The sequence below is a fragment of the Lichenostomus cassidix genome, chromosome 4 (assembly GCF_008360975.1).
Source record: "Lichenostomus cassidix isolate B80296 chromosome 4, HeHo_3.0, whole genome shotgun sequence".
In the NCBI taxonomy this organism is placed as follows: Eukaryota; Metazoa; Chordata; class Aves; order Passeriformes; family Meliphagidae; genus Lichenostomus; species Lichenostomus cassidix.
The window spans coordinates 61452135-61463287 of record NC_139484.1 but is presented as its reverse complement, the minus strand read 5'-3'; the positions used below and the strand labels follow the sequence as shown (position 1 = coordinate 61463287).

General features: G+C 40.3%; 1 long non-coding RNA gene across 1 annotated transcript; it reads right to left on the bottom strand.

Annotated features, from left to right (window-relative positions):
• Window positions 1–511: 511 nt before the first annotated feature.
• On the bottom strand, window positions 512–10752 carry LOC146438654 (uncharacterized). Its single transcript, XR_014851877.1, has 2 exons — window positions 10707–10752; window positions 512–3645 (listed from the first exon to the last, which is right to left on the bottom strand). It is a non-coding gene; the product is annotated as an uncharacterized LOC146438654 (long non-coding RNA).
• Window positions 10753–11153: the final 401 nt, after the last annotated feature.

The window sequence follows — 11153 nt, the reverse complement described above, 5'->3', positions numbered from 1 at the left end:
TGTATTTTGTTTCCACCCCAGTTGGAATATATAGATAAAGATAAAACAGAGAGAAGCAATATTTTAGGTGCAGCTTTCCTGGCACTTGGTTGTTTCCCTGGCTTGGTTCTTGGACACCACTTTAACCTCACTGACCTTCTGCCTGACATTGCCAAAAGTATCAGAATTAGCAATGGAAAGGAACAGGTTTTGTCTCTATGGGATTTGCTGGGACAGGGAAGAACTTAGAGTGTCCTGAAAAAGAGAGAAGGAGTTTTCCTGGCAAGGAAAATGACAAAAATGCTGTTTCTTCCCATTCAGCTCAAGATGCCATGAATGGTTCTTGCTGTCTGGATGTGACTTCATGGTGGATCATAACAAGTGGGGAATATGTTGTTTTACATTCCCATTTTTCACTTCCAACCTTAGTTTTTTTCCATTTCTAAACCTAAAATATCTTAATGGGCTACAAGAAGATGGTGTGGCAAATCCTTACTCTCTACAAAGTACAGTCAAGAGGAGACTTATACACTTTATGTTAAATATATTGGGTCATCTTTATTTTATTAAAGTAGAATTGACACCAAAAAAACCCCAAAAAAACCCAGCAAGCTGCTGAGGAGGAGATTTGGGTTTGAATTTCTTTCCCTACATAATAAATGGAGGTGATTAGGCTCCATGCTGGGTTGTCATCCTACAGAGCTTCCTTTCAGCTCATCAAATGTGAGGTACCTGAGAGGTCCTGGCAGAAACGGCATCGAGATTATGGGACACAAGCCATGAAGGAAATACTCAGCTTCACCTGGAACCCTCTGTAGAATTCATCAGCAAGTTGAGAGTGTAAAACCTAAAAATAGGAAGGGCTGCTTGCCAGTGCTTCTAATTGCACCCCTTGTGTGTTGCTCACCCTTGCAATAGCCAACTGCTTTATAACAAAATGCCCTCAGGACTTTCTACAGTTGCTTTTCTTTCCCTGGTGCTGAATTATTTATTACTTTTCCTCCACCTACAGTCCTTCACAGTATATTTTATCATTTCTATTTAAAGAGTGTTAAAAAAATCCTCAAAATAAAAAGCAATTTCAGAGGTTAACTTGGGGTCTGCCTGTTCTCTCCAATTTCTGTGCCAACTTTCAGCATAAAACTGATGATTTAATATATATGAAGACATCTCTTTGGATTTCCAATGGAATTTTTAATACTGAATGGGGATTGACAATTGAGGATCAAAAATGTGGTTCCAAGAGGCTTTTGTGCTCCTCTTTTTTGTGCTCAGCATAATTTTAACACTCTTTTTTTAACATCCGATATAAAGAACACACAGAAGAGTTTAGATTAAATCCAACGACTCTCAAAAATGGAGGATTTTGAACAATCTGACCTTTTGGAAGAAATTTTTATCAGAACCAAAGACAAATCCAGATCTGTCTGTAATCAGGAGACTGACTTCTGTTTTGTCAAACACTTGCTGGCAACAGAAGCAGAACTGAGGGGGAAACCTGTTAGCAGGGGCTAAGGGTGTATAAAGGAATAAATGAATTGCACAAGCAGTGGCCATCAGGGAAAGGAGAAACTGCTTGATTTTGCCTGTAATTGAAACTTCAACTCAAGGCACTATCAGCGTGGGGTGATTAGGCTGAGGTGATTTCGATCTGCTGTCCAATTTGACCTGTTGCCATACGGTTAGAAGTAATATGTATTAAAACCCCCACAGGACACCGATAGATTGGTAGCTGGGAATGTTGGCTTATTTGGAACCCATAGCTCTGATATGACAGATAACATCAAACCAGAAAGGAACAGAGGTGTTTGGTCAAAATACCTGCCCCCTACTCAAGCTGTTCACATTTCATTCTGGCTTTTCCCTCCTTTAGAAGGTGAGATTCACAAAGACTTCCCCATTTAAAATATAAACTGCTCACCTCAGGAGGTTGATCACACCACATTGTGTATTTTTAAAGTTCTTACCATCGTCTCAAAGCAGTTTTGTTTCCAGATTAAAAAAAGGGTCTGTTTAACGGAAAATTGATTAAACAACAAAAGGAAAATAAATTGCAATGCCAAGTATGAAAAATGACACATGAGTTGCATAAGTGGAAAGATGAATAGCTGTGCCTGCAGGCAGGACCATTTTAAACAGCATCCTCTGGCTGGTTCCACTGGGCTTTGAATTTTCCCCATACATGACTTAAGATTAATTAAATAAGGCAAAAAAATGGTAGCTCTTTGCCGAAAGTAGCCACTGAAAAGGAATTAATCATCTCAAGTTCAGTTCCTCTTCATCAGCAATCGGCTTTGTTATGAATGAAGTTCATGTGTATCATTGACTTACTCTTCTCAGTGATAATGAAGTCTCCTTCATTCAGACTAACAGATTTCTAAAATTCAATGAGGAAGCAGTATGCTAAAATTACAGCAAGATTGATTTGTGAAGTTTTCTGGAGGTGGTGGATGCAGCTTCTCTTGAGCACCATCAATCATACGTAGACAGAGCTTATCCATGTTTGTTTGGGAAGATAATGAGGCTTTCCAAAAGGCAGTCATAATGACACTCAGTCTGAGGATCAAATTCAAGAGAGAAACCTGGATAACCTGAGCCTCTCAAGGAACAAACAATTTAAAAGTCACAACACTTGAATCAATAAACACATCTACATGTTTTGTTGTGCCATCCATAAGATGAAGAGCCCTCCATGCAATCCAGATATGAAGTGACCCAGGCTTAAAATTTGGAGCATGAATTTTCTCACTAGGACTATTGTTCAGATTGGCTAAAGAATTTTCTAAGGCCACTGTGGAGAAAAAAATACTAGTGTCAAGAGGTTTTAGTAATATTTTTGGCAGCAGCCTTGATGAGCAAACTGTCCTGTCTTGTCATATAATGCAGTGCACATTCAGAAAATGAGAAAAAAATAGTATTCATCAGGAAGCTCTACACTCATCCTCAGAATTTGAGTATTTTTATCAGTCCTCATGTGAATTTTGACTCTCTTCAAGACCACTGTTAGCCTGAGACATAGTAATACTAATATTCTCACTATACACATAAACATGCATTCTTTTCAAATATTGCACACGAAGGGGTCCTTAAGTTCTTCTGCAGCAGTGAGTTACATGTCTGGATTGGCCAACAGTTTAAGGGAAGGACAGCTGATTTATGGAAGGTCATGTAATATATCTGGTTAACAGTATGAGTATGATAAAGGCAAATATTATTCTGGGATGGGCTCTTGGATGGTAGTTTGGATGTAAACTCCCCTTCACAATTCAGCATCAGAGTGACTGCAACCAGACTGTGTCCAGGGGTTTTTTTGTGCCACTTAAGAACTGGAACAAGAACTTGAGCAGGTATCACACAGAAGGGATTCTTGAGCTTCTCTTTTACTGTAAGCTGAGGAAGACTTTGGTTCCACCTTACTCAGGTGGTAGAACAGCAAACCTTCAATGGGTATAGCTCTAAATAGAGAGCAGATGAGGTTCTGCTGCATCCTGCATGAGGTAGGAAGAGAAATCCACTTTTTAGATTGCAGGAAAAACATCTGAGGTTTGCTGAGTATTCAGGCACCCTTCCCAGCAGCAGAGGTGGTGCAACACAAAACCATCTTGGCACCTTGGGTGGTGCTGCATAGTCTTCACTGAGGCTTTTCTAGTCAGTTGAAACAGACACCTGTCAGGGGTAATTTAAATAACATTATCCTGTCTAGGACAGATGATGATTTAGATGGGCACATGGAGATACTTCCAGAGTAAACAAACTTTTTATTTTTAGGCTGAGCAGTCCTGACTCCTGCCAAGGATGTCTAATTGGGCAGTGAAGCCCTGCGTGGCTTAGAAAACATTTCCAAAATGATGTGGCAATCACTGCACTTTGCCTGAAGAGAGCCATGGTCACCCACATCCCTTTCCCTGTTTTGTGCCATATGCACTGCTGTACTGCCAGGGAGATCAAAAAGGGATGGAAAAATACCTCTAGAATTAGTCCACCCAGAATCATGGAGTAGTCTGAGTTGGAAGATCATCTAGTTCCAACCCCCTTGCCATGGATCCTCTCCCACTGAGACTCAAGTTGCTCCAGCACCAGAGCCAGATGGCTTGAACCTGCCATGTTCACATTGCCATAAGTTTTTGTCTTAAGCTGCTGGAGCTTTCTGTCTCTTCCCTTCTCTAGCACCTTGAGCTCTGTCTTGCTCTTTCCCTAAGCTAAGCAAAAGCTGTCCTCTCTTTGATACCAATCTCAGCTTTCTTGTTTAGTTGTACAAGATCTTATCATGAATCTTCAGAAAACGTGTAATAAGAATGAGGGGGAAAGTACCCATCTCTGATGGAGCTCTCTTCAAAGAATAAGCTGCTTTTTAATTAACCCTAAGGAGTTTTAGAAAGACAAGCCAATTTGTCTGTTTTACCATTAGAGTCTTGTTTCCATAGGACACTTTGGGTGGCAGACAACAGGTCAGGTTTATTTTAATTAACTTTGGGTAACTAAAAAAGACAGACATTTCTATCTCATCCATCATCTCTAATCTCAATATCTTTCTCAAGCAGATTTGAATAATAATAGCACTGAAAGCTCTTTAATTCAATACATTAATTGCTCACAAAAGTGAGAAAGAAAAAAAATATTTAAAAAAAAGAATTATGTTTCTTGTAGCCTACAAAGCATTCTAGTCCTTTATAATACATGGTTTAATCTTCTCTCAATGAAATAAAACATATTGAAAGAAACTTTTTTTCTGAAATGCAATTAATTTCAGATTAAACCTATTTTTATTCTTAGTACCTTAGCCTGTGGGGATCATGAACTGTGTAATCAGTGAAGGATAGAGAGAAGCATGTAAAGTTCTGAACACTGGATATTAATAAAAGGGCAGGAGATAGGCCTAGGAAGCTGGAAGAAAAGTCACCCACTTTTCTCCTTGCTATTTTGCAGCCAAATGTTACAGCCATAAAATTTATGGGAGAAGGGATCTCTTTCCACTCCTGGCATATGACATTTAGCACAATGGTGTGCTGACCTGCACAAGAAGCTCTCATGTCTATTGGAATAGGACTGCTGCTCTGTTAAAGTAGATTTTTTTCCAGAATAATTTTTACTAGATCCCTGAAACACTGAGCTGGTGCAGAACCAGCACTTATTATTATTAGGTAAAATAAATGTGTTATCATAAGGTAAAATACTGCACGTTATGGCTGCCACAACATAGGGGAAAATCATCAAGTGAGACTCATAAGAGAAAGTTTTCTCATCAGTTTCCAATCTGAACCATTGGCATGGTGATGCTCTGAGTCCCCATAGGATCTTTCACCCCAACTCCAGCAGTTGCTGGTTGGAAAATAAATTCTTATGGCTCCAAAATTACCAGATTGAGCTCCTGATCAGCAGACTGAAGATGTGAGGGTCTTTCTTGTAAGGGTCATCTGATCAGGAAATATTTTCTAAATCACGGATCATCTAACTAACAAGAAATTATTGCAGATTTATTTTCCCTTGTGAACTCTTTGCCATGTTTATTAGGTGCTCTGGGTTTAACCAAAATGAGAATTTGCTATGCAGTGATTATCCACTTTTTCTCATTATGCTAACATTCATCTTTCTTCAGCACCGTATTTGAATTCAGATTCTTTTTTCCCAGTGTTACCTGTCAGTATCAACATTTGTCTCTTCTCACCTTCATAATTGCCCACTACTGCTCTCAGATGGGTTTTGTTCATATGAAACTCATTTTCCCCTTTATAAAAAAAAGAAACAAGTTGTATGAAATATTTGAGTCCCTTTGCTTGAATTATTCATGGTGTTTTTTTCCCCAGCAATTTATCTACTAGCTCTGTGATTTTCTTGTCACTGTATCTTTAGTTTATACTTTTGGTAATACATACACAATTCCACAAGTAATAAAGAAGCAAGCAGTTGGCTGAGTGCTTTACTTGAGGAAAAAAAGCCAAATACTGCAAATATGTCCTTTTCAATACAGCAAGACAACTAGAGCTGGGTGCAACTCTGGCACTGAGTTGAGCACAGCACTCTGTTCCTGCTTCTCATTTTGCTATGGTATGAATTCTGGGTCTTTCTTTCTCTGGTTTGTCTGACTCCTCACCTTGCTTTTCCATGTTGGAAATCACAGAAATTAGCACAGTGGTTGCTTCCGTCAAGCCCAGACTAAGTGCAGAAATGGTGATTTCAGTGCAGGTTTTGTCCCTGCCTGTCTGGGCTCTGTGCCTGTTTCAGTTTCCATAAATCCCAGTAAATCACTGGGAATTGCTCCCCTAATTTATAGAGAAGATGGCTTTGCTTTTGAAGGAGCAAAAGGCTTGGAATCATAGCATAGAATCATGGAATATCCTGAGTTGGAAGGAACCAACAAGAATCATCGAGTTCAACTCCTGGCCTTGCACAGGACCCTCAGCAATCCCACCCTGTGGTTGAGAGCATTCTCCAAACACTCCTGCAGCTCTGTCAGGGTTGGGTGTTGTGACCACTGCCCTGGGGAGCTGTTCAGTGCCCAACCACCCTCTGGGGGAAGAACCTTTTCCTGATATCCAACCTAAACCTCTCCTGACACAACTTCAGGCCATTCCCTCAGGTCCTGTCACTGTCACCAGAGACTGAGCTGGACATGTGAGGACCTCACCCTGTACCTGTGTGCATTTGATCCAAGACAGCTCTGGGATCAACAACTCAGTTACTGTGCTTTTTTTTTTTTTTTTTTTTAAATAAACCTTGTATGTGAAAATGTCTCCTATTGATGCTAAAGGATGAAGCAAAACAATCCAGAGAACACAGTCAGTAACAGGCCTGAAGAAGCAGGAATGTGTCCCCTTCCCATCTGGAGACTTGATCGAGATAATTTCAATTATTTAGCTCGTGATGCAGCACCCTTGACATTGCAGCCAACATTTTAATTTCACATGAAACACAGAGCAATTATGGCCCACTGAGAGAAATGACAGCACCGTTTGTGTCACTCAGTAGAAAATTACAATTGGGGGGAACAATTACTGCAGATTTATTTTTGTTTATGAAGAAAATTATGCTTGTGGCTTCTTTCACACCCTGGGTACCTGACAGGCAGCTCATGACAAGAACAGAATCCCACAAAGTAACGCAGAATTATTAAGATAATTTCTCAAAACTACTTCCCCAGGGCAAATGCTAAACTTTCCCCCATTTTTGTTTTTTTATTTTTAATTTTAATGTGACTTGTTGTGGAAAGTAGAATGATAAACTGATGGTATTTATATAGTTTTTAAGACAAAGCTGGCACTTCCTGGGCACAATGATGCTCTATGAAATACTGCAATGCTTTGCCTGGGGCTTCGTTTCACTTTTCACCTCTCACATCAGCCCCTTGTCCTCCCATCAAAGACACAAAGATCTTTGTGTGTTGGTTTGAAAACAAACCAGTGGGAGATCACAAGTCAAGATTGAAATAAAAAAAAATAAGTGAAATAATATAAGGAAAAGCACTGACAAAGTCAGATACAACCTAACACCCTGTTAGGGTGGTAGTAGCAGTCCAACTGAAGTAGTCCAGTTGAAGCGGTGATCCTGTGAAGGTCAGTCTCCAGCTGAAGTCCAGTGTAGCTCTGGTCCTCTGGGAACCCAGTAGACAGGGCTACCTCAGGCAGTTCAAGGCCAGGTTATATCCAGGTGGGAACACCTGGCTCCTCCCTCCTGGCAGAGCATCTCACAATGGGATGAGATAAGTCCATGAGTCACACGGTGGGTCCCTGATGGCCCATTGCCTGTCATGCGGGGTGGGTCGTTAGCAAGTGATAATAGCTAACGGATGGCCCATTGTCTGTCATCCGGAGTGGGTGATAGCAGCTAATGGCCCACAGCTGGTGGTAATAGAATACTTAACTACATCTATATTGCAACCTAAGACAAAGTCATGGCAGTGGCAGTGCCCTTGCTTGTACCAGAAATGTGTCAGTCATTTCACACAATTATTCCCAGCTCTTTTAGTATGGGCCTAGGAATCAGGATTCTCAGAGAACAATCACTAATTTTATAATAATTGTCTTTTTTCTCTTGTACAGTTGTTGCTCAACTGCCTATTCACCAAAGGTTCTGAGGTATTTAAAGGGTTCTCCATCTGCTTAACTTTCCTTTTTCATATTTTTTACCTGTTAATTCATTTACAAAAGAAATGAGAAAATATGAATCCAGTAGTACTGCCTGAAAAATACTTGCTTGTTTTCTCAGGGTTTGGTGGAGATTTATTACTAAACAACTTGAGGTGTAATTATCAACTAAATATAAATATCCAGAGTATGAACACATCTAACCTGGTGATCTCTAAATATTACAGGCCTTACATCTTGTGTTATTTGTCTATACCAGTTGACTTCAAAAAATCCTTGTGATTGAAGCTAGTTCTTCTTCCAAAGGATTTTTGAGATTTCTGAGGAACCATCCTGAAGCAGCACAAAAATTAGAGCTCCTCTTTTGCTTCAATAATTCAATATTCCTCGAGCTATTGTTTGCTTTGGGATAGCCAAAATTTATTCTGGTTTTAGCCTAGGATTTGGGAGGCACAGCATCCAATCTCTGCTTCCTTCCCCACAGTTTTGGGGAGACTCCAACCTTCTTAAAGATTCAGAATTCACATGGTGACATGGACTTGCAGAAATGCCTTTTTAATCATCTCTATTTTAATGACTCTTTTAGAATCATAGTTTGAATTACTTAATGCTCTCAGAATTAATTTTTCTGTGGATCTTGGTGCTTCCTTTGAGTATTTCTGTGTCTTTGGCTGAATTGTCTCCTTCTTAGTTCTCTACACAGGTAGCTGTGAGCCATGAAGAAGTCACAGCAAAGATAAAGTGGCAAAGCAGAGATGTTTATGGAGTCCAATATGCACATCCATTGATGTGTTTTTAAAGTATCTAATTGGAATTCAAATTTCAGATCTATGCAAAAAAATTACCTGCTTCATTGAATCAGAGGTGTTCATTATAGAGATGACCTCTGGGTTGTTTAAAATAGAAAAAAAAAATCACATACCTGCGATGAAAGAAATTGTCCCTTAGAGATGCAATCTGTGAAGAGCTACAAATGACCTAATTACTGATCCCTCCTAACACTGTGATGCCTGAATGCAGTGAGGAGCCTTAATTCTTCACACTCAAACTGTGCCTGTTTAGCACTGGAGAAAGAACCTCATTCTGGAGCGATGGGATGAGAAATAAGGATATGAAAGGAACCTCTGGAATTGTGTTGACACCTCTTTTTAGCTGAGTTTACAGAAGTTCCTTTGATGCCAAGCTGTTCTGTGAGAGCACCATCATGTGCTGGTACATCCTGGCTAAATGAACATCAAGCCTATTAACTGAGATGTAAATTTGTCTTTTACATCAAAACTTTGCTAGTGCACCACTGGGATAGTTTTTCATCATAGATGAATTGTTTTTTTCCTTCAAGCACAGGTGAGATGTGTCTCACGTGGTACTGGCAGCCACACTTAATAGGTGTCGTTAAAAATGCTTTATCATTATTACATTATCATAGTTACTTTAAAAAAATAATAATAAACCCATTAACCTTATTGAAATATCCACTGGTGCATGATCATATTTCCTGGTTGTGAACTGCCAGGCAGCCTGTGCTGCACTGAGTCCTTTGAAAGCTGAAGTTTTACAGCAGGTACCTGCTTGTGCTGCTTTCTCAAAAAAAAAAAAAATCTTTATTTTCAAGCCCATCTCCTTGGATACTTGGCTGCCTCATTTAATAAGCTGTTATGAAGCTCAGCACAGAGTCCTTTCCTCCATAAAACAGATGCAGAGTTGTGTTGTTCCATGTTGAATGTAAAAATTTCATTTTAAAAAGCTGTCCTTTAAAGCTTTGTTCAGTTCAATTCACCTTGTATTTGTGGCAAATACTCCCTTAAACAGACAAAACAAGTAGAAAAATTTGTAGTTTCTGATTTACGTGGAGCTTGCCAGGAGACAGAATTCAGAACAGCACATTCTACTGTAATATATTCCTTGGGAGCCAAATACCTTCTCATCACTCACCTGCACTTTTAAAAAATTCATTCAGTGCAGTTGAAATCCCTCAGCTTAGCAGCTTTGGAGACAAACATCCTGTCTCCACCCACAGAAAATGGGCTGCCTTAGGCAAAGCAATCCCACTGGCTTCTTTGAGTCCACATTTGCAGAGATGGCTGTTGGGCTCCTTCCCTCCTAAAATTGCTACTGTTATGGCTTTAATTCAGTGATACCATGGGAATCTGTCCACCCTGCTTCAAGAAGATTAAGGAATTCATCTTTATCCTTTAGACAATCCAAGCTAAGAGGTTGCTGCCATGGCAATTATTTTGGCAGATCACACCAGAAGGCAGCACTCAAATATTGGGTGGGGAGTGGATCTCAGTGGATGAGGAGGGAAAGGAAGTTTATTCTCTGAAATAGAATTTTTTTTTTCAAGGGAGGAAAAACTGATTAGCCCCACTGGACAGAAGCGAATGTGGCTTTTGGGTTGCTTCCCAAGAGTCTGCTGCCCACTTCCCATGCTGGCTGGCTCCTTAGTAAGAAGGGAAAACCAGTGATCACCAGATGTCTCACTGAGCAGGGGAATTGCAGGCAGCAGTTTGTGAACCAACCTCAGCCACGTATCTGTGGAACCTGGCTGTATTAGTTTGAAAACAAATCAGTGGGAGATTACAAGTCAGAATTATAATTTGATAGGAAAATTTTTAAAAAATGAATGTAATAATACAAGAAAAAAACCTGACAGAGTCGGATACAACCTGACACCCTGTTGGTCAGGGTGGTGGCAGCAGTCCAAGTGAAGTAGCTCAGTTGAAGCAGTGAGCCTGTGAAGGTCTGATCTCCTCCTGAAGGTCCAGTGGCAGCTCTTGTCCTCTGGGAACCCAGCAGACAGGGCTGACTTGGGCAGTTCCAAGGCCAGGTTATATCTAGGTGGGAATGCTTGGCTCCTCCCTCCTGGGTGGAGCATCTCCCAATAGGATGAGATAATTCCATGAGTCATGCAGTTGGTTCTTGATAGTTCATTAACAGTTATCAGGGGTGAGTCAAAGCAGGAGATAACAACCAGTGCCCCACCTGCTTTAACAGCTTGTGGAGTTGGTAATAGAATAAATACATCTATACTGCAACCTAGGGCACTGGCAAATCCAGCTGAGGAGCTGTGGAGGCCAACTCTGGTACAGACCA